The 23,043-nt window shown below is 42.1% G+C and overlaps 2 long non-coding RNA genes across 2 annotated transcripts; both read left to right on the top strand.

Annotated features, from left to right (window-relative positions):
- Window positions 1-519: 519 nt before the first annotated feature.
- Window positions 520-9,399, top strand: LOC144328006 (uncharacterized). Its single transcript, XR_013393212.1, has 2 exons — window positions 520-923; window positions 8,669-9,399. It is a non-coding gene; the product is annotated as an uncharacterized LOC144328006 (long non-coding RNA).
- Window positions 9,400-12,058: 2,659 nt separating this feature from the next.
- On the top strand, window positions 12,059-19,987 carry LOC114597444 (uncharacterized). The gene is made up of 3 exons (XR_003706822.2): window positions 12,059-13,177; window positions 13,467-13,541; window positions 14,467-19,987. It is a non-coding gene; the product is annotated as an uncharacterized LOC114597444 (long non-coding RNA).
- The last annotated feature ends 3,056 nt before the right edge of the window (window positions 19,988-23,043 follow it).

The following is a 23,043-nucleotide window of genomic DNA, read 5'->3' as shown; positions in this document are numbered from 1 at the left end:
TACAAACAGCAGCTACCTTCCCATTCCAGCTGCGTAATCAAGCGTAATAAATTAGGGGAAGAAAATAAAGGTTCAGTCCATTTTTTAAAAAAAACAAAACACTGGGAATTCTTAGGGCACTCTGAAATAGACTTTTAGTTAAGAAAAGCCAATATTTCCCCAGTGTGGCTATTGAGCAAAAGTTAAAATGTGGTCTTTAAAAAGGATTTCCTGGCTTTAATGAACATTTACTGATTTTTCCTACTTCTCTTTGCTTTAATATTTTGGCAGAAGTTAATTGGCAGTGTCCAATATTGTGAATCATTGCCGCACCCGGCAAAAATGTTCATGACCATTTTCTTTTTCTTTTTCAATTCAGACCCTGCATGTACAGTAAATTGTGATCATTTAGTACTAACTTCCTACTCAGCAAAAGAAATTCACAATAGAAAGATATTGTCTACTTTGTTTCGCTTGAAATACTTACCGTAGTCCTTAAAAATAGTTCTCTCCTATGATTGTCAAGATCTATCAGCCCTGTTCTAACTGTGTATCTCTGAGCAACTCACCAATGATGGTGCTACTTATCTGCTTAGAAGAAACAAAAATGGAAGTGGTGAATCCATCACCTTGCCCACAACTCCCAACCTCTGAAAAGATAATCAGCTCTACTAGTAAACTGACCAGGGCCACGTGTATACAGGAGGCCTCTTGTTGTATAGGAAACATCTTCACTGGGGATATTTAAACTAGAGACTGCCTTGGCTATATATCAGGAAAGCTACATTGTAGCTCCTGTAATGAAGCAGATGACCTCGAAGGTCCCTTGTAACTCTATAATTATTTGATTCTAGCTTTCTGAACCTGGTTCCTTCTAGATGTTTTGGTCTTCAGCTTCCATCAGCCTCAAGCAACATTGCCAATGGTCAAGGATGATAGTGATGGTAAGTCAAAAGATCTGGAGGGCACCAGGTCGGGGAAGACTGGTTTGCATTGTCTGTATTGCTTTATTTCAGGCATGGCCAAATTTGGCCCTCCAGATGTTTTGGGACTACAACTCCCATCATCCCTAGCTAACAGGACCAGTGGTCAGGGATGATGGGAACTGTACTCCCAAAACTTCTGGAGGGCTAAGTTTGGCCATGCATGCTTTATTTGAACCAAGCTATTGCATTTCCTATTTTTTGTTGAGTGCTTGTACAACCCAGAAAAATTACAGTGTGAATTGTTGCAGGTAAAGGTGGCTGTCTTAATGCATATTCCAGAGGATACCAGGATAATCTGAGGATACTTAAGTGTGTGGGCCAAGTTTCTCAAAGCCAGGGTTAAACCCTGACCACATCTGTGCATGCAATTCCTAAGTATTCAACAGTGCATGAAATAAAAGCCAGTGCTTACAATCCCCCCACCCCAGAGACATCTGTAGACATTAAGCAATTAATGCACTGGCTAAATTTAAAAATAATCCCCTCAAGGCATTTTGCATTAATTACAGTGATTAGGGGAGGGGAGCTGGATTTAGCTCATCAATAATGTTTGTTGACTGACTGAGTGGACTGAGCAATGAGCAGGGTTAATAATGCACATAAAGTTAAGTGGGTGATTTATAGGTATCGACAACCAATCTTCAGAATGCTGTGTTTTGTCCTGTGCTTGAGAGAGGCCTCTACCACTTGAGCACAGGAGTATCTGGAGAGTGGCAGACAGAACAAGCCATTACATTCAGTTGATACTCACCATTTGTCAGTGTGGGTGGGGAATGGATTTGAGCGGCCTACATTTACCCCGCCTCGCAGAAGGACTAAGGATGGAACTTGGGTCGAGTCTGAGAGCCTCTTCCAGGGTTATCTTTGCTGCCAATGGCACCATTGCAGCTCAAGTCCTTCCCACACCAGTTTAGTAGCATCAAGAGTGTAAGGCCACAGGGGAGGACCTTTGCCATGGCTCCTTCCCATGCTCCTCCTTCAAACAAGAACAACGGTGCAATGAGAAGTGGTGGTGTGGGTTGAAGCTGTACTGCAGAAACTCTCAGTCCAGTAAAGCTGATATGGAAAGGCCTCCTCAGCTTCAGTTCTCCATGCAAAAATTGAACTTACTACACAAGTTGGTTGTGTGGACCAGGGTCAGGATTGGCCTTCTTGGGCACCTGCCAAGGCCTACACAAGAGCAGGGACACACAGTCAGCTTGGAACTTCTGGCACTGTGACTTCTCTTCATAAGACTACAGAAAGCTGCTTTATCCTGAATCTCAGACCATTGATCCATCCAGCTCAGTATTACCCATGCCAACTGGCAGCAGCTCTCCAGTGTTCCCGGGTCTGCCCAGAGGTGCCAAGGGTTGACATTCTGCGTGCACAGTGCTCCCTCCTTGCTGTCACTGCCTGTTTACCTGTCCTCTCTAAGCAAACAAACAATGTAAGCGGCAAGATGGATCAGCAACTTCCACTCGCTAGCTAACTTGACAGTGGTGACAGCAGTGAAGAGGAAGGGGCCCCACTCAGGGAGGGGGCAAGGATGGCCCAAAGGATTTTTCTGCCCAAGGACTGCACACATTCCATGTATAGAAGCTGACTAGACTGGCAGTTGAACCTTATTTCAGTACCGGCAACAGGGCAGTGTCCTCCGGCACACTTGAGGACAGCAACCTCAAGTAGAGGCAGCAGGCACAGCAGCAGGACAGAATGCTCAGGACAAACAGCCAGGGGGATGCCACCACTGCCTCCCAACATTAGTGCATGAAGCAGTTACCTCACGCTACCTAATGGTGGGGCCAGCTCTAGTGAGGGCCCACTGAAGGCATCTTGTCCAAGGGCCCTCAAAACCTGGAAGACCATGATGACTGTGAAATACTATGCACAATACAAAGTGCTGTTTGAATTCCTAGTGGTAATAGGAAAAGGTAAAGGGACCCCTGACCGTTAGGTCCAGTCGTGACCGACTCTGGGGTTGCGGAGCTCATCTCGCTTTATTGGCTGAAGGAGCCGGCGTACAGCTTCCAGGTCATGTGGCCAGCATGACTAAGCCGCTTCTGGTGAACAAGATCAGCGCACGGAAACGCCGTTTACCTTCCCGCCGGAGCAGTACCTATTTATCTACTTGCACTTTGATGTGCTTTCGAACTGCTAGGTTGGCAGGAGCAGGGACCGAGCAACGGGAGCTCACCCCGTCGCGGGGATTCGAACCGCCAACCTTCTGATCTGCAAGCCCTAGGCTCTGTGGTTTAACCCACAGCGCCACCCGAGTCCCTTAGTGGTAATAGTAGGAATCTATTATTTTTCCATGTAGCTTTTTTAAAAAAACATTATTAATACACTGCTTTCCTTATAAAAACTCATGGCACAGTATTGCAACTTCAAGAAAGGGAGGCTACTCTCCCTTTGGCTATAAACCTATAAGTAACAGGCAATGAAAAATTTGAAGGATTTTCCTTCCAATTCATTTTCCAGCCCTTTTCCTCAATATAATAATCATACACTACAGAATAACATTCAGCGGTCCTCTCTCTCTCTCTCTCTCTCTCTCTCTCTCTCTCTCAACAAAGAATATTTCTGTGCTGCTGTGCTTGTATTTACCTAGAATTCGGTTGATCACATCATTAGAATGATACATTTTGGTGTCAAAGCATTTATACAGGATGAACTTTGCCCTGGAAAGTCAGCATTCTCTCTCTGCCTTCGAGATCATGAAGTACTGGCAGCCCTTGTGTTAAAAACAAGCTTTAAGATCCATTTTACTTTGCTGCAACGCTGCTTTGCAGATACTGAATTAGAGCCTATTTAAACCATTCAGGCATATAATCAAATTTCAGTAATGAGTTATTAATTAAGCAGGGGCATCCATTTCTCTGCTAACTGCCTCATAAACAATCGACAAGAGATTTGTGAATTTTGACTTTCTGACACTATTAAACAAATCAATATTAGGTTTCAGACACAGCAATTCAGACAGTTTTCCCTGTTATTTGGCAATCGTCTGCCTGGAATACTAATGAAAGAATTAAGAGCGGTAGATTTTGCATGTGCTCCATCAAAAAGATTCTTATCTGTAGGGAATTGGGGCCTCATTTGCATGGCAGAAGACTTTGCTTTTGTAGGTACAATTTTTCTCAATATGTCACTCATTAGTATTTATAAAACTGCCGAGTGGTGAAGCCTTCAGCCGCTATTCATAATGAACATTCACATCCCTGCTGGAGATACCACTGAACAAAGCAAAGGATTCATATAGTTATTTATTTTGGACTGATTTATAGCTAACCTGGAGCAGGCATGAGACCAAGGATGAGTATCTCATGCGCCTACTTTTTCATTGGCTTTAAATGAGGTTCTAATTTGCTCCAAATATTAATTTGCTGGCAATTGTTTTTACCTTTGGCACATGCTTCCCCAGATTGCCTTTTTTATTATTATTTTCCACTGTCCTTCGCTCGCCTCAAATCTGTTCCACTCATTGAGTCATTCAAACATATGCTTACCACTAAGAAACCACTAAGACGCAAAATCTGAACTACTGCTGGGTCCAAATGGGAACACAAATGGGGATTTGCTGGAGGGAGGGGTGCAAATGACATGCAGTGTGAAGCAAATATACATAACAGATTCCTCATGGGAGCAACTGGAGAGAGGCAGAGTGGACTTCGGTGCAGATGGATGTTACAGTCATAGGAATCGCATGGTCCTTGGCATACTCTGGATGGAAACCAGTAGGATGTGAATGTCGGGTGGGGCTAGCTTGGTCCAGACTAAAATTCATCATTGGACCTGAATCTAACTGAAAGTGGCATTTATGAAGTACGGAGACACAAGGGAGTCAGGCAGATGCAAAACACAGAGGAAAACAACACATGAATAGGTCCAAAACACTCATGCTGCAACTTGCACTTGAATATCTTGCATGTGGAACCTCAATTCCACATTTGTGTCACTTTTCAAACTACTAGGGCCAGCCCTATCATTAGGAAGAGTGAGGTTGTCACCCCAGATGGTAGGTGCTGGGGAAGGCAGTGGCAGTACCTCCTTGGCTGTTGTTGTACTCCCACTCCTCACTGTTTCCCTCTGTTGGGGGACAGAACTACAGCCTGTACTGCTACTTCAAGTGCTGTGGGGGACACTATCCTGTTGCCATTGCTGAAATAAGATTCACTTGTCAACAGAGTCAACTTCTGTACATGGAATGGGGAGGTGTCACCATCTTGCCCTTTGCCTCAGGCAGCAAAATGTCTTGGACTGGTCCTGCAAGCTGCCCACTGGTGAAATCTTCAAATGCTAATCAAAATGAACATGCCTCCCATGACATAGCCTGAAGGCAAATGATGAGGACATAACACTGAGCAGGTCCAGGTATGGTCAGTGCCTAAGATGGGAGACCAACTGGGCAGTCTATGTTGGGTGCCACCTTGAGTTCCATAGAGCAAAGGTGGGGTATGTACATTATAAACCAGTAAATGAATTAAACTGGAAGCACACGATCCCCATACAAAAGAGTGGTGCATGTGCAAATCAGGCCCGCCACTGTATTGAATGGTATGATTGTTCCAAGCTGAGGTGGACTGTGCTAGTATTGGCACCCTCTTGCCCAGAACAGATAAATATATGAGTGTTTTTGTTTCCAGAAAACAAGTGATGCACAAACAGTTCTAAATCTATTAGCTACAGTTTCTGTAACTGAGGAACCTTTTAAGGAATGAAAGGAGAGGTGCAAAAGGTTTTATACATAAAACAGACAAAGAAATAATTCACATACATTTTTCAGTTGTCTCAGATTTTCAGTGTCCTAAAAGGATCTAGAATCTTCCATCAGAGCTTCTTTCAACCTTTCAGGAACTTCCCCAGTCTGGCAGAAAATCAGCTGCCATTCAAGTTCCTCCTAACCATGCAATTCATTTAGTAAACAATATGTATAATATCTAAATAATATCTATGACATATTTCTTCTGCAGAATTTGCAGATAATGGGTCAACAACATATCACACACTGAAGTTTTAAAGAGTGCGTATTGCAGGTGTTGTGTACTTGCTGTTGTGTACCTAGGCATTTTTCCTATTTCATGTACAGGACTAGGCATATCAGGAAGAAAAGTGAGGTACACTTCAGACAAGTATATATTTGGATTTTGTGAAACAGGCTCCAAAGTTTCTTTGTATATCACAGAAACACAGGGGAAGTAGGCAATATGGGCAATGTTCACATGATGAAGAAATACATATGCACCTCAAATGCAACAGTTTTATTTAATATAACATGTATTTATAATGCACCCCTTAAGTCTGCAATAAGTCTATAATGCAGAATGGGAGTTTATGAACTTCATACAAGGAAGAAGAAGAAAACTAGTTTGGACTGTCCAGTTTTCCAAATGGCTAGAACTCTTCTTTATATGATAATCATCTTTTGCAAAGAGAATAGGGCAAATTTAGAGGCTTGCCTGACTCATATGTAGGTTCACCAGACAGTTCTATCAGTTTCATCTTGTCTGACAGGTTAATTTTAAACTTGCAAATATTTGGATGAATTAACATATGCAAATAACAACCACAAGCACATGCTGTTTTGAGGAAGGGTGGAAACTTTACTAAAAACACGATATTGTTTTAGCATGCCCATCTTTCCTTTCTGTCTCTCACGGTGTATGGTGTACATGCTATGAGCAGTAATGAAAGCCATTATTTGTTATCCTTCTTTTAAAAAATGATGTGAGGAAAACTAGACTCGGCACTGTCACCGACACCAAGGTGATACAACTCACTTCCATGTAGCACAGGTATTTCACATACATTGCTTGTCTTAATGCAGATTAGCATCTGGTTTTGTTTGAAAGGTTTTTCTCCTCCTATGGAAGGAACTCCTTTCTACTGAAAGACTCTTCCTTCAGCAGACAGAGTATTTCCATCAATGGAAATGAGCCTTTGGATGCAACCCATAGAATTTATGTTGTGGTGGCATTCCATTTTAACCCTCAACCTTAATAAATAGTGTCTTGCCAGCAGCATGACCATCATTGTTAACTTATTAAACTTGAGAAGCTAAACAAATGCAGAGGCACTGTTTTCTGTGACATTTTTAATTACAATCTGTAGGAAGCAATACTATATATATATAGTACGAAAGCATATATATATATATATATATATCATGGAGAAGTGTGACTTTTAAGTTGACAGTATCCTTTTTTCTTGCAAAATAAAAAGACTTGCATAAATTGAAAATGAGAGCCAAATTACACATTATTCTCATTAATTAACACTACCATCTCAGAAATGTTCACTTAGAAAATGAGGCCATATTGAAGCAAAATGTTCACTTTGTCCAGTGTAATTAGAACAGATTGTTTTCTTTCCACTATGTACACTTTATTGGGCCTGGCTGAAGGTCTTTGCCAACCTTTTCCAAACTTGGTGCCTTTCAGATGCCTGTACAACTCCCATCAGCCCCAACCAGCATGCCCAATGGTCAGGGATGGCAGATAGTGTTGTCTAAAATATTTGGAAAGCACCAGGTTGGAAAGACATTTCTATGGTGTTGAAACTAGAGGGTCATGAGCGTACAGACTTTCAATTTTAATGCAAACTTACCCAAGTATCCCAAATCTGCTCAGCTGATGTTCATTCCTGCCAACTCTGAGTGGAACACAGGTGATTAGTGACCTGGGTCAACAGGAGAACTGCCCCGCCACATCCAGAGCTAAGTTGGCAAGGCTATGTGAAAGACTTCTTTCTCACTGAGAAGCTGTACCAGCAAGTAACCAGCAAAGATTGGTGTGGAATTTTATCACAACCCTGGCAGCCCTGCCTTTTCCTGTAGCCCAGCAGGCCCTGATCCAGAGCATGTTTTGAATTTATAAATGTGTTTCCAAAATGACAGCAAAGAAGGATCCTGGGATGTATATACACTCAAAGAAGTTGCTACCAAATACAGCGGCTTAGTATATGCTAAGGACTGAGCCTGTAAACTTGCACAGCAACTAAAGCAGTGCCTCTGAGCATATGCAGAATGCCTTTGTGTTACTATTGATGGCAAGTATCCAAGAAAATGCCCCTCACATGCCTGGGGTCAGGAAAAGAACTTCCTGTGAGGGGGTGTGGTGGAGTGGTTAAGAGTGGTGGACTTGTAATCTGGTGAACCGGGTTCGCGTCCCCGCTCTCCACATGCAGCTGCTGGGTGACCTTGGGCCAGTCACACTTCTCTGAAGTCTCTCAGCCCCACTCACCTCACAGAGTGTTTGTTGTGGGGGAGGAAGGGAAAGGAGATTGTTAGCCGCTTTGAGACTGCTTAGGGTAGTGATAAAGCAGGATATCAAATCCAAACTCCTCTTCCTCCTCTTCTTCTTCTTCTTCTTCTTCTTCTTCTTCTTCTTCTTCAACACTTGACCTAGCCCTGAATGATATCTCTCTTTCTGGAATGTTTACTGCAGTATGTTCTCTCTTTAGCTCCAGAATACATTGACCTAGCGTTCACTCAGGGAACCTGCAGCTCCTTTACACCTTGCTTGACTCTTACTCCCACCAGCCCCAGCCTGCATGGCCATTGGTCAAGGATGATGGGAGATGGAGTTTAACAATATCTGGATGGCCGCAGGCTCCCTAGCCCTACATCAAATGAGCAGTTGGGTGAAATGAAAACTCAAACAGTGCGGATAACCGTGGAAAAACACCTTGTTGACTGGGGCCTCCTGTTGCTTCTCCTTTTCCAGGTCTCTCTGGCTGTTCCTTTTGCCAACCACCTCCATGCTGATCATCAAACAAGCAACACAAGTCATGGGACGCACAACTGCCTCTCTTTGCTGCAGCAAATTCAGGCTTTTGGCCATCCTGGAGCTCTGAGTGCATCTGGGTCCCTGCTGCACTGGCTGTTTTATATATTCTCCAGGCTATTGGAAATAATGAGGGTGTACTTCAGATCTTTCTGCCAGCGGTTATTGTTTTGATGCACTTTCAAACTGAATGATTGCTCTCTTATAAAGCTGTGTGTGTGTGTGTGTGTGTGTGTGTGTGTGTGTTGCCGCAGTCGCCTCCTTTTTCTTGAGCTGAAGCTGGAAGAGCTTTAAGCACAACCCTGCCCCAGTCTCGGCTGTCATTACCAATGCTTTGTCAGAAGGAGGGAGATTACACCATTTCTCCCTGCATGTCATCACAGCTGCACGATATGAAATGTCTGTGATCCTTGATGCTTAGTGTTTTCTCACTGGCCAAGCTTTTTCACTCTATGGCAACAATGGCAAAATTGCTGCTTCACCTGGAAAGTAACCTGAGTACCTCCTATTACCCCTTTCATCGAAGAGGAAACGGTCTAATTGGCCTGAATCATATTCTGAAAATCCTAATAGATGGTACTTGATCATTTTCTAAAAGCTTAATTAAGTCATACTAATCTGAGTTTGTATGGACTTGTGATTGACCTCATTAAATGATTATGGTAATGAAACTGCCTTCAGAACCTTGCTCCTTACCTGGCCAGATACCAGGTACAATATGAAATTACCTTTCTAATAGGCATGCATTGAAAGTATCAATTACTCCAATTCTAACAGAGAATGGAAGCAATAATGAGAGTAATCAACGACAAGCCTATTGTATAGGAAAATGCCTCTTGACTGGTTTGAATAAGAAAATTGCTTCTTCGAGAAAGGGAGCATAATGGAAGCTTTCATTGGACATGCAAAAAATGGGAAACATCCATTCTTTGGGGCAAATGATCCTCAAATCTCTTTGCAGAAGTGCCGCTGTCCTACATGAAATTCCACACTGTGTGTGTATGAAGGCTGCATAGTCACAAATATGGTAGTTCAAAGAGCAGGAAAAATCTGCATGAACCAGGAAGCCTTGTGGATGGCAGAATCTAGAATAAGTCGACTTTGAGAGCATCATGTTGACCATGAGAAAAACGATTAGAGAGGGGTTGGTGTGTATGCAGCCACAGTCTATCATTCATGAATGAAACTTCACAAGGAACAGGGCCAAGTTACACATTACACAGGTTGCATAGCATGCAGTTACTCCTTTGCTATTTCTTCATTAATGGATAGTTGGGGGAGAAGGTCTTTCAGCTGAGGAGGAAGAGAGGTTTATCCCTTGTCAGCCATGACTGAGACAAAAACGTGACCAATCTCAGCTCAGTCCAAGAACATTCTTACTTTTTTAGAGCAGCAGTTTAAAGGGCTGTGGAATGGCCCAGTGATTCAACAAGCCCAATCTTTGTTCAGAAATACATCCCAGGTGATTCGGCAAACTTTACTTTAGATTGTAGCCAAAGACTACCATATGGTGAATCAAAACTTATCCATTGGTTTAGCAAAATACTGAATTGTGAATCTGAAGAAGCTAAGATGGTTTGATCCAGATGAGTAAATTAGTCACACTTAGATCTCATGAAAAAAATATGTGAAAATTTAATCACAAGTAGCTAATTGATTTCAGTGGCAACAAACAGACTGACAGCACAATCTTTTACATGTCTACATTAGAAGTAAGTCCCATTAAGTTGAGAGGGACTTACTCCCAGGTATAGGATTGTGGCCTTAGTCAGGATCCAAGCAAATGAATCTGAGAGTGAACGGGCTAGGCATACCTTAACTAAAGAATTATGCGATTTCTACAGCAAGAAGCAGGACTGTTAAATGATGAATCCAATAAAATATAAAATCCCTTATGGGACCCTTTTAGCAAAGAGCATGAAACCCTTGGCTTAAAGTGGTGATGGAGATTTTGGCAGTATTTTATTAGAATTGTAAAGAATAGCACCATTGAGCTTATTCAGTTCCTTTGTCAAACAAGCCAAGCAAGGAGCATTGCACTGGTGAAGATTAAAATCCCTGTTTTGCTTACCTGCATACTGCGTTTCTTATACTTGAGAAAGATGCAGAGGCATGAAAAGAAAATTGGGTGGGAATCCTGGTGGGGCCACATTTTCTGGGGATTGGAAAGAATGACTCCCAGACAATGGTAATGATTATGTAATATCAAAGTACATGTGAAAAGAAAGTGCTATCTCATTTCATGATCACTGTGTGACACATTAAAGCAGTCAAAGAAAGAGGTTTTAAGCCCCATTTAAGTAATTAGTTGCTATTGTATTCAAGAAAAAGTGATTGGAGACACAGTGCCTTTAACAACCATCTTGCAAAATGTTACTACCTATATCAAGTGCAAGGAATGGTCTAAACAGGTGATCACATTTGACAGAATGACAAAGGTTGGCTAATACCTTACGAGCTTTTTGTGCTTTAGCTATCATATCTAATTTTCTGCATGAAGAGTAAGCCCACTTGATCTAAGGAAATCTGGGTTTCAATTTACAGCTGATGAAGCTTAGATCATTTCCTGCTCCACTTGTAAACAAATGATAAGTGTGGATTTCCCAGGGATTTAGTAAGATGCACGACCATTTTAATGTCAACATTTGATCTTGGTTTCTTTCATGTAGGGTGTGAGAGTTTAGGTGAAGTCAGAGAAAATACAAATCTGAACTAAAGCTTTGAAGCTGCTACTGGACAGTGTTCCTTTGTGGTCCTGACCTATCACTCCTCTGCTTCTTATGCACATCTTTTATTTTCACTTCACAGGAATATGTGAACATGTGCAATCTGCTGGTAGAGCAGTGGGAAACCTCTGGCCCACAAACCAAATTCACTCTGCACTCCCTTTGCAGATGGGCTTGCAGCCAGCATGCTTTAAATTTGGTGTTGCATGCAAGCTCAGGTGCTTCCTAGCAAGATCCAGTCCACCTTACATCATATGACATCAGGTAATCATAGAATCATAGAGTTGGAATAGACCACAAGGGCCATCGAGTCCAACCCCCTGCCAAGCAGGAAACACCATCAGAGCACTCCTGACATATGGTTGTCAAGCCTCTGCTTAAAGACCTCCAAAGAAGGAGACTCCACCACACTCCTTGGCAGCAAATTCCACTGTCGAACAGCTCTTACTGTCAGGAAGTTCTTCCTAATGTTTAGGTGGAATCTTCTTTCTTGTAGTTTGGATCCATTACTCCGTGTCCGCTTCTCTGGAGCAGCAGAAAACAACCTTTCTCCCTCCTCTATATGACATCCTTTTATATATTTGAACATGGCTATCATATCACCCCTTAACCTCCTCTTCTCCAGGCTAAACATGCCCAGCTCCCTTAGCCATTCCTCATAAGGCATCATTTCCAGGCCTTTGACCATTTTGGTTGCCCTCCTCTGGACACGTTCCAGTTTGTCAGTGTCCTTCTTGAACTGTGGTGCCCAGAACTGGACACAGTACTCCAGGTGAGGTCTGACCAGAGCAGAATACAGTGGCACTATTACTTCCCTTGATCTAGATGCTATACTCCAAATTAATACTCCTATTAATTTGGTGGCCCACCTGCCAAATGTGACCTACATAGAGGTGGCCTCTTTCTGAATTGGCTCACTGAACAGAAATGGTTCCCCAACTTCTGTTCTAGGAGGTAGCATCTTCTCTGTGCCTGGTTTCAAACCATGAGTTTCTTGGATGGTTATGGGTACATTTGTCCAACTGGAGATAATAAACAGATATAGTGGGTTTCAGGTGATGGCAGTGCTGCAGGTTCTACTCTGGCCTACATGCCTTTGTTATAACATCTGTAGAAAGCCCATGCACATATAAGCTTTCTCCATGTGACCAAGAACCTGTGAAAAGCAAGATTCCTTTAAAAAATATATCTTCCAGATAGATAGATAGTGGATAGATAATCTTGTTGTTATAATGAATGCTCACAGCTCAGGGTGGAGACCAGGCTGCTGGTCCGCTCCCACAAGCACATACATTCATTATTTTCAGTTGAATGGGCCTGTCTCTCCGTGTTGGAAATTAACACATTAGAGAATTCTGTATTAATAATTAACAAATTTGCTGTCTTGTGGGCCCGTAAGGAGCGAGGGCAAAGAGGAATATTCCAGAGGGGCAAGTGTGGCAGGAAAATTATAATGAATGTTGAGATGCAATTGTGAGTGGATTGCACCATTTGAGTGATCACAAGCTTGATTACAAGGGAGCCACCATGCGGAAGATGGAAGAGCCAGCTGGATCACTCCAATGACCCATTTAGTAAAGCATTCTGCTCCCACAGAGGCCAACCAGATGCCTGTGAGAAATCCTCAAGCAAGACACATGAGCGCAAGAGCACTCTTCCCTCCAGCGATTGGTATTCAGAAGGCTACTGCCTCCAATTATGAAGGCAGAGCATAGCCATCATGGTGAGTAGTCACTGGTGGCCTTTTCCTCCATGGCAAAGCCTCCCTACTTTTATACAGTCCGGAGTAGGTAAGAACTTCTTTCCCGCCTTCCACCCAGCACAATGAGGTAAACACAATTAGTCCTGAGCCTATCACCTGCCTTATACTCAGGAATAAAGGTAAAGGTAATTGATACCAAGCCAGACAATTCATCCATCTAGCCTAGGACTGTCGATTAGGACTGGCAGTGGCTTTCCAGGATTCTCAGCAAAGTTTTTCTCACCACTTGCTATCTTTTCCTTTGGGCTAGGGATTGATCCCGGGGTGGCCTTCATGTAAAGTGTGAGCTCTATGTTTGAGCCAGGACAGTCTACATCAGGGAGAGGTATGTATTAAAATGCATATGTTAATGAAAATAACATAAAAGGCATCGTATTAAGGAACATTGCTTTCAAAATGTGTATATTAGGAGTTGTTTAGACAGAAAGGCTGACAAATTTTCATGAGCAAAAATATATGTTGCAAAGTGATACAGAATTTGAATAGCTGAACTTAAGGCTGGAAAATAAGAAACAGATACTTCCCATTTTTATGTAAGTTATAGTGCAGTAACATTGAGGGGGGGCTAGATGCCCTTACAATAGAAATTGGCTCCAAAAGCAGCTTTTTCTACTGGGGCAAATAACTGGGCGGGGTGGGGGGGTTGAGGGGAATAAATTCATTAAAAACCACTGTGGAGAGCTGAGTAAATGTTCTACCATGTAGTATGTCCTGATCCAGATCAAGGGCCCTGCAGTTTGCACACACACACCCCACACACATATAAACACACACACACACACACAGAGAGAGAGAGAGAGAGAGAGAGAGAGAGAGAGAGAGAGAGAGAGAGAGAGAGATTTGCACTGGTGTTGCTGAATTGGGACTAATGTCTATATTTGCTCTTCTCCATTCTTGCGGGACTGTGCCATGAGGTTTCAGATATAATAGGCATTGATTATGAGAAGTTTATTTGATTAGCATTTGATTGTGAGTTTTGTTATTTTCAGCACAGTGGTAAAGCATGCATTAATTGAGATAATGAGTATGAGCTGTAATTCAGCTCAGTAATCAAACTCATAAACCGAGCATTATCAAATTTATAAACTCAGCATGTGCAAGTATCCTCAGTGATAATGAATTCACAGTCAGATTACTCCCTTGCAATTGTTGATAATCCTTGAAATATATCGCACTGGCTTGCATCTAATGTTTTACACTGTTTTGTGCAAAGTTCAGTCTCTCTCTCTCTCTCTCTTCTGCGGATAAAGAAATAAAGAAAACAACAGAAAGCGAGGCTCTCAACCATATATATCGTACCAGAATTAAATGTGATTCCCTCACCTGCTGCGCCAGGTATGCTTGCATGTAAACATGGGATTTCCACATGTGAAACCAGAAATGTGCTCCAATAGTGTGCAGACAGCGAAGTTCCACACATGGTGTTGGGCAGCAAAAGTGGGATAGGGCTATTGCCCTTGTGTCCTGCTTGCAGGCTTCCTATAGGCATCTGATTGGCCACTGTGGAAAATAGGATGCTGGGTTAGATAGGGCTTTTGTATGATACACAAGGGCTCTCCCTGATTTCTCACATCTTTCTTTCAGAGCTGATGAAATCAGTATTTTTGTCTGTGCCATGTGTGTGTTTATGTGTGAGTTCAATTTTCTCAGCTTCTATGCACTTGGAGCATTTGGGATGAGAATTCTTTAGCATCAAGAAACTGATGCAGTGCTGGTTCCACCGTTGGGGTGGCTGTAGGTCACAGCACCATCAGCGAGCCCCCTGGATAAGGTCATTATTTTAGGTTGCATCTGATCCTCTTGAATAATTCTTTGCAAAGTGAAAATGACAGCACAGCTAGGGTGGTGGGCCCTCTGCTGGTCTTGGGGCTCAGGCAAATGCCTTACTTTGCTACCCTCTGAAGCTAGCTCTGGACATTAAGAAGTATGAGTCGCAGAAGATAAATGGGATTGCGAGAGACAGGCAGGAAGCTGCGAATGTAATGAAAAGCTGAACATTGAGGTTTGGTCCAGATACACTCTAGAGGCCAGCAGTCACCATTATGTGTGCAGCAGTGCCCCCAGCACTGAAGTGAATGAGACCAGGTGCACTTCTGACTTTGTGAGCTTTGAATCAAAAAGTGGCAACTAGGAGAGCTAGAACACCACCTCAGATCTTTCTCACTAGCCCCCAGACCTCCTGCCCCTTCTCCCATTTTGTGTTGCCTTATTTGCTTTGTTTGCAGAATGGTTTTCCCTCTGAAAGTCACCCTAAATTTACATCAATACACACAAATTGAATGCAAATTAAAGTCATGGGCCTGCCCCTCCCCAAGTCTTTTGACACCCCTGCTTTGCCATGCCTTCCTTATTTGGTAGGTGAAAACTGAGTTTCTTAGGAATTGAAGTTCTGCTCCGAAGACCATGTTCTGCAAGGAACTTTTCTCATATTAAGAGAATTAGAAGTATGTGAAACTTTAAAAGAGCAGGCTTCTCTATACAGTACCTATGGCATGGCAGATACTTTAAGGTGAACTTATCTGGCATGATATACATTTTTAAAACTCGTGTATTCATATCTGTTTTGAAAGTTAGCTCTTTCAGATAATTGCACTCTTTCACATCACTCTTATTCCCTCTCTCTCTCTTTTAATCCAACAGTAGGGTTGCCGTATTTCAAACAATGAAAAACCAGAGGGCCAAGATTTTTGAGCTTTTTTAGTTTTAGTAGTGGAGCTTTTTTGGCATAATCGCATTAAGAATTGCTGTTTTTTAGCTGTTCTTATGTAAAATCAGCAAAAACCTCCAGCATGGGCTGACATACGTTCGGATTTTCAGTGTCTTTTTGCCGATTTCCGCCTGCACGCTGCTGCCGAATGCGGTATTCCAGATATGTCCAGGAAATTTCAGACGTATGGCAACCCTATAACAGCAAATGCTATTCTCATATGACTGCCTACCCCACCCCTACCCCCGCTGAGCTTTCCTTTTTATTTTTGATCTCTCAGAAATGGAAGAGCCTCATCAATTATGTGCATTACGTCTCCCTCCTCCTTTAAGAAAAGTTCACTTTCACTCTTTCAATGCGTTTGGCATTTCTACACAGGTTAAATGTTGTGCCAACAGAAGCAATGCTGATTTCCTAACATTGTTGTATTAACATACCTCAAATTTCGCCCAGAGCAAAGGGAAATGATGTTGTTTGGAATGAGATGGTAATTTACTTTCCATGGCTCTGAGTCCTAAGGCATCTTCTTGGGACATGACAGCCAGCTGTGTAAATTGAAATGGGCGAACAATTGTCCACTGGGGGCTCCAGTATCTCAAAAGCTGTCTTCTGTGTGGTTTCCCTGCTCACATAGACAACGATGTTATTTTATTTTCGCAGAGATCACTGGGGTTTAGCTATCAAATAAATGGACACTTCAGCCCATATCATCTGTCTGCATTAAGGGGGAATATAACTGTCATCTATGCAAGCTATAGTAAAGGAACAGTAGCTTCTGGCTCTTGCTATCAAAAGATCAAAAGGAAATGGAAGGGCATCAGGAGAAGGCAAAATCACAACCTCCCTGGGCAGCTTGCAAGTGGATATCTCATGTACAAGTTAGGGCAGGCATTAAATTGGTCATGCTTCAACTCTTGATTTTGTTTGCATTTAACATCTGCACTTCAGCTTTGGCCTCGAGCCTTTTGTCCTTTTCGTAGCCCTCCTCAACAAAGCCGTGGAAAGCTGATCCCCTATTTACAATAACAGCCCCAGATTGAGAGGTCATTCCTCACAGCAAAATCCAGCACTGACATTGTTTCATATAATATCGATTCCCATATCCAAGGTGATACCTTAGCCGTCCTTGCCCAGGTTTCGACGCTGATGATTTCATTAGGGGGACTTGATGAAGTCATGAGAAAAACTGTCAGAAGTGTTTAGATCATAATGAGTCTTGTTCCATGGCAGCTGATAAAATCCTCAAACTGGGGGCCATGTGTTGTTCGCATTTATTGGAGGCTCTTTAGAACAACTTCCTTTCTGGCATGAAAGCTTCAGCTTTACTTTTATGTGTTCGGATGTTTGGTGCTGTGTGTGCCAATAGAAACCTTTTCCTGTTTCTGAATAGCAAGGAGATTATTATTATTATTATTATTATTACTATTATGACATGTCAGCACAGAAATAGTGTGCAGGTGTGGCCCTCCCACCTACACTCAGTAAGATGCAATATATGGCATAAAACCAGATGGATGGCTTTTGATGCACTGGAGGGGATATTCCAAGCTAACTTCCTTTCTCCTGCTAGCCTATGCTGCTCTTTCTTTTCAATTTCTCCTGTCCTCCTTACCCTCCAAAGACCAACGGCAACTCTCCTCCCCATGGCAATGCAGGGAAGAGTTGCCGTCCCATTGCAGTTGCTCAGCAACCTTCTAGCCTTGCAAATGGTGGGCTGGGACTGGAACAGGGCCTAGAATTTGATTCAGTTTCCAATGTGTGTGTGGGAAAGCCACATTAATGCTTGGGGGTGTATTTTCTACCCCAATGATATTTCCACTGTACAGGGGGTTGTTTTCAATTACAAACAACAAAAACTATCTTTTACAGTAAGAATGTTATGAATATATTGTAGGCTGTCTAGAAAAAAACTTTATTACAATTCAGAACTAACATCAACTAACATTAATGGTTTCGTGGGCCGTTTCTCTGGCTCCATTAAGAAACGTACAAGAAAACTGTCCTTGCTTGGAGAAATATGGTTTGCGACAACCAATTGACACCTCACACACTTTCTTGACCTTACTTGACCTTTCCCTGACCATTTGCTTATGAAAAAATGATGAAGTGTTTTACTACCCCATTGGCTGAGGTAATGAACACACCCTCATGGCAAAATTAGATGCATTTTTCAGTCATTTCATGCCACAGGTGTTTGTTTTTTCCAGAAGGAAAACAGTAAGTGGCAATTGAGTGAAATTTGGAGGTGTTGCACAGGTGACCATTTGTGACAGTGTCATAGAAGGATGACCCTGTAGGTTCACTTATGTGTGAATTGCACAATGGAAAGTGTGTTGGGAAGGCTTTGTGTGGCCATAATTGAATGAAGGTTGAAGATGAATCTTACCTAATTGGTGCTTTCTGAATCAACACAGTGTATGAGAGATTCAAGGGGCCACATCCGGGCTCACAGCAATGATGGGCTAATGAGCCCACTCCACTTTTTCCGTAGTCCTAGGGGAATGGCAACCCACACTTTGGGAAACCATGATCCACAGAACACAAACATATATGCACGCCCATAACTCCTTGATTATGTCGCTTCCGCATTTCTGGGAAACTCGTATTTCAGCATGGATAGGAAACTACCTAGACTTTAACAGGTAAATTAACAGAAGTGCAGTTTCATGAGTAAACTCTATGATCCCAATAAAATGGCAGCACTTGTTCTTTTTAAAAGGCCTATTTAAGCTCAATTTTATTATGCTTATCTTTATCTTGTGTGTTTTCTGTGAAGCCCTTCAAAATGTATGCAACCACATTGTTATTTCAAGGCTTATAAACAAGATATATCGGCTGCCAATGATTCTTCGGAGAAGAAGTCATGGGAATTGTATAAACAGAAAGTTATGTACCAACTCTTCTTATGTATGACTAAATGCATAAATGTTGCTTCCTTTTGATTCTTAACAGATGGTTTGTTTCTCCAGAGGAATTATGGAGGAATTCATAAACTGGCATCATGGGCATACTGAGGTGGAACTAAATGAGCACCCTCCCTCTTCAGCTGTCCCCATATTTACCTTCATGTATTTCCCAAACATACATACAGACTGTTACACTTCTCTTGGAATCAGGGGACCAATGTCGGGGGGGGGGGGAGTTGCATACCATGCCAAGATCACTGCTTCAAGTCCACTTTTTCAACAGCTTATGCTGCCAATAATTTTGACGCAACATACAAAAAGATAGAGGAACCTTCACAATTTGATGGGATTGTGGAATAGCACAAGGTCAAGAAAAACCAGCACCAAAATGCCACTAAAAAAAACAACAGATGAAATTAATGAAGTTCCTATGGTGAATACAGCAGAACCAATGTCATGTAGTGGTTAGAGTACTGGACTAGGATCTGGGAGAGCAGGGTTCGAATACCCACCAGTGGCGGACCTTGGGGTATCAAATTTCAGTGGCGCCCAGTGCAACACCAAAATCCCTCCCCCCTGCCTCTCACCTTTCATTCTACCTCAGACTCATGGCAGCAGCTGCAGTGCCCTCAAGGCTCCGCACCCAGTGAAACTCAACCGGTCGTGCTCCCCTAAACCCACCTCTGCCCCCACTCAGCCACAAAGTTCAAGGGGTGGTGTTGGGCCTACCTTGTGGAAGGCTATAGGTTATTCTGATGTCAGTCCTACACATAGGACAGCCATTCAAATATTGACCATGGTTAAATTAGTTCGATCTATTTCAGTGGGTCTACTCTGTGTATAACTTAGCTGGCTACAACCCAAAGGTTCTGGTGAAGAGGTGAGCAGTCTACTAGAAAGTGACTACACTGAATATTTAAACATGAATTACTTGCTTCTTTCCAGGAAAGAAAATCTTTATGGTTCCATCAAATTCTTGCTCATTTCAAAGGGCTTGGATCTTTCTGTTACTGGCTCAGATATTATAAAATGTTCCCTGCTTATTAAAGTTTTGTCACTGGCTCAGCTTCAGTTCTTTCTATGACCTGTTTTTGAAGGATTCTAGTCTGCTTAAGATGGCTTAACTTTCAATCATTTGTGTGTTATTTTTAAAAAGGGGAAATTCCAAGAACATATAAAATAAAGTTACCTTTTTTAATCAGTGTTGTTGCTGTATATCATTTCTACAAAACCCAACCCAGAACTCACATTCCCGATTCTTAGAGGCATAAAGTCAGGATCAAAATATTAAAATGAACATTTAATATTTTGATTGGCATCCTTCTTGTATACAGAATTCCCTTCACTGTAAGGCAAGTTTGTTTTTTCCCCACTTCTGTCCAGCACAATTTGTAATTTACTGAGTTTTAAAATAGTTAATTTAAAAAAACACACAATATTATGTAAAAAGAACAAAGATTCTTACAACACCTTCAAGACTAACAAATTTATTATAGCATAAGATTTTGTGGACTACGTGTGCCTGATGAACACATTTGTTAGCCTTTTCAATGCCAAAAAAATATTTGTACTTTTGACTGCAAAAGTTCAGCACAGCTACCCTTCTGGAAAAGGCTACAGTTGTGCATGTTATCATTTTGTTCTAATATGAATTTGTTTTGAACATGCAGGAATATATTAAATTAATGATGGGGGTGAGGAATGCCATACCCAATTTTTGCTTTATGGTGTGTGTGTGTGTGTGTGTGTGTGTGTGTGTTCAAAATGCGCCTAAGAGGGGAGAAAAGGAGGAGGAAGGAAGGATCTCTACTCTGACCATACCTGTATGTGCAGATTCCTGTTGCAGGACACTACTTGCAGAGGTGTGTGTATTCTGCCAGACTCTGTGAACTTTGGTCTGTACAGTCCATCAGTAATATCAGTAGTCCATTAGTTCATCATCTTAGGCCCTTCTTCATGTGCCTCCTCCATGAGAGGTCCAGAGGGTGGCAATACAAGAACAGGCTTTTCTGTGGTGGCTCCCTGTTTGTGGAATGCTCTCCCCAAGGAGGCTCTTCTGGCGCCTTCATTATACACTGTTAATTAACTAGCCTTGGGCTGGTTAATATTCTATGGCCTTTTAAATGTGTGGTGGTGGAGGGTGTTATTGTTTTGTTTGAACTATTTTTTGTGTTCTTTTATTCTGCATTTTTATCTTGTGAACCACCCTTCGAATAAAGGGTGGTATATAAATTTAATAAATAATAATAATAAGTACCCAATCAGTGCTGAATCTGAAACCCCTGCTAGTCAACTGCTCAGCATACTGATAGGGATACTTCGCTCCCTTGCATGGATTCTGGCTGCACACTGGACCAAACTGCCACACATGAGAAGGAGCTCTATACATGTACCTTAGTACTCGCAGAAAGCCCATTCACATGCTGGCCAAATGCATGAGTAGGAGGGGTCTGGCTGCTAAGTGCAGTGAGGGTGGGGAAAGGGGCTGGCCTGAGAAACCCCCTGGACCCTGCCTCCCCCCCCCCATGTTATTTCAGTGCTTCTGATCAAAGTTCAAAGATTGGGGTAGACTACGGGATGATGGGAGGCTACAGTCCAAAGAGGGAACTGGCAGGAATCCCCAGAGGAGTGGCCAAGGAGCCAAGCCAATTGCTTGTGTCCTGCTGCTATACAGAAGGGGGAAATGGAACTTAAGTGGGAATTCCGCTAATGTTCAATGTTTCTTTTTATTGTTTCTCAAGAAGTTATCACTACCATGGTGGTTTGCCTGCAGAAATGAAAAGAAGACTATGTTGGCTGGATATTTTTATTTATTCAAAGAATAAACATAGGATATGCAGGACCAGCATCGTGATATATTTTGGGGAAACGTGTTTGAAGAGTCAATTAAAGGATTATTCAAAGCTACTAATAGGATCATTTGTTGTATCAAATTGTTCCCCACTCTGTGAGTGCATATTAACAGGACAACCCTGCCCATGTCTACTCAGATACAAGTCCCTTTTAAGTTCACTGGGGCTTACTCCCAGGCCACTGCTATGGGATTGCAGTTTTAAGCTACTTTTTATTAGAATTTGCTTTTTAAGTGTGCCTTAAACTGATGGTTTATAGACTTTCAAATTTTGATTTAATAAGTGTATAATTTCGTATTTCATGTTTTACTTCACCTTGATTTGCATCCATGTGTGCATAAGTCTGAACTGACTTACACCCTGTTCAGAAAAGGACTGCAGCAAGATCATTTCTAAGGTTTAACTGCAAGAGAATTGTTGTGAGTTACAGGAAATTAAAAAATTCCTGCAATACCAGCCCACTACTCAAAGTCAATCTGTGGTATCCCACAATACACTGTGCTCTGAAGTCGAGCCAGAATGATTTTTGAAGAGTAATTTCAAGCCTTATAAAGGGTCACATCATGTATTAAAGCCATATTTGCTTCTGTGTTTTGTAAATTTCAAGCTCATTACTAAACCTTTGTCTCTTTTGCTGCATGTCTGGCTTTGAACTCTGCTTCATCAATCTGATCCTGAAAAGTCCAAAGAAAAACATTGTCACACATTTTCCATGTGAAAATGTGATAAAACATAAATAGTTACGATCCTGGGGAACAGACCTGTAAAGGTGACAGGGGGGAAAAATCAACTTTATTTTAACAATTGATTTTTATATGTGTTCAACTCACAGACAGGAAGGGGGGAGGCTGGAAAGTATTTCAGCCCCCCCTTTCTAGAATGTGCTGAGCACGGACTTAGCTGGAGATCAGGGGGTCTCAGCACCTTGCGTGATTAGGTCCTCTGGGACGAGAACAATGACTGGGTATTATTCTGGATCTCTTCTGTGTTCTGTACTCAGGTCAGTATCTGACTGAAGCAAGCACAGCACTGAGCTCCCTCTTTATGATAAAACCACATGCAATTTGGCATCAGCAAAATGTGTCCATATGCAAAATTAAATTGCAAATCTGGGAATAATTTCCATAGGAAGTGTTGGGAAAAAAAGCAGGCTATCACATAATCCAAAATTCCCCCTCTGGATTTCGACTGATTGGTTAACTTTTGCAGCTCCTAAACTATACCCCTGATGTATTTGTAGGTTCAGAATCTCCATAATATAATAGCCCAGGAAAGTGTGTGTGCTCTACGGTGCAGTAAATCCAATTCAGAGTAGGTGTAAATTTGCACAAAGCCTAGAGAGATGAACACACTCCTACCAAA

The sequence above is a fragment of the Podarcis muralis genome, chromosome 6, assembly GCF_964188315.1.
Source record: "Podarcis muralis chromosome 6, rPodMur119.hap1.1, whole genome shotgun sequence".
Taxonomy (NCBI): Eukaryota; Metazoa; Chordata; class Lepidosauria; order Squamata; family Lacertidae; genus Podarcis; species Podarcis muralis.
This window is presented reverse-complemented; position numbering and strand designations above follow the sequence as displayed.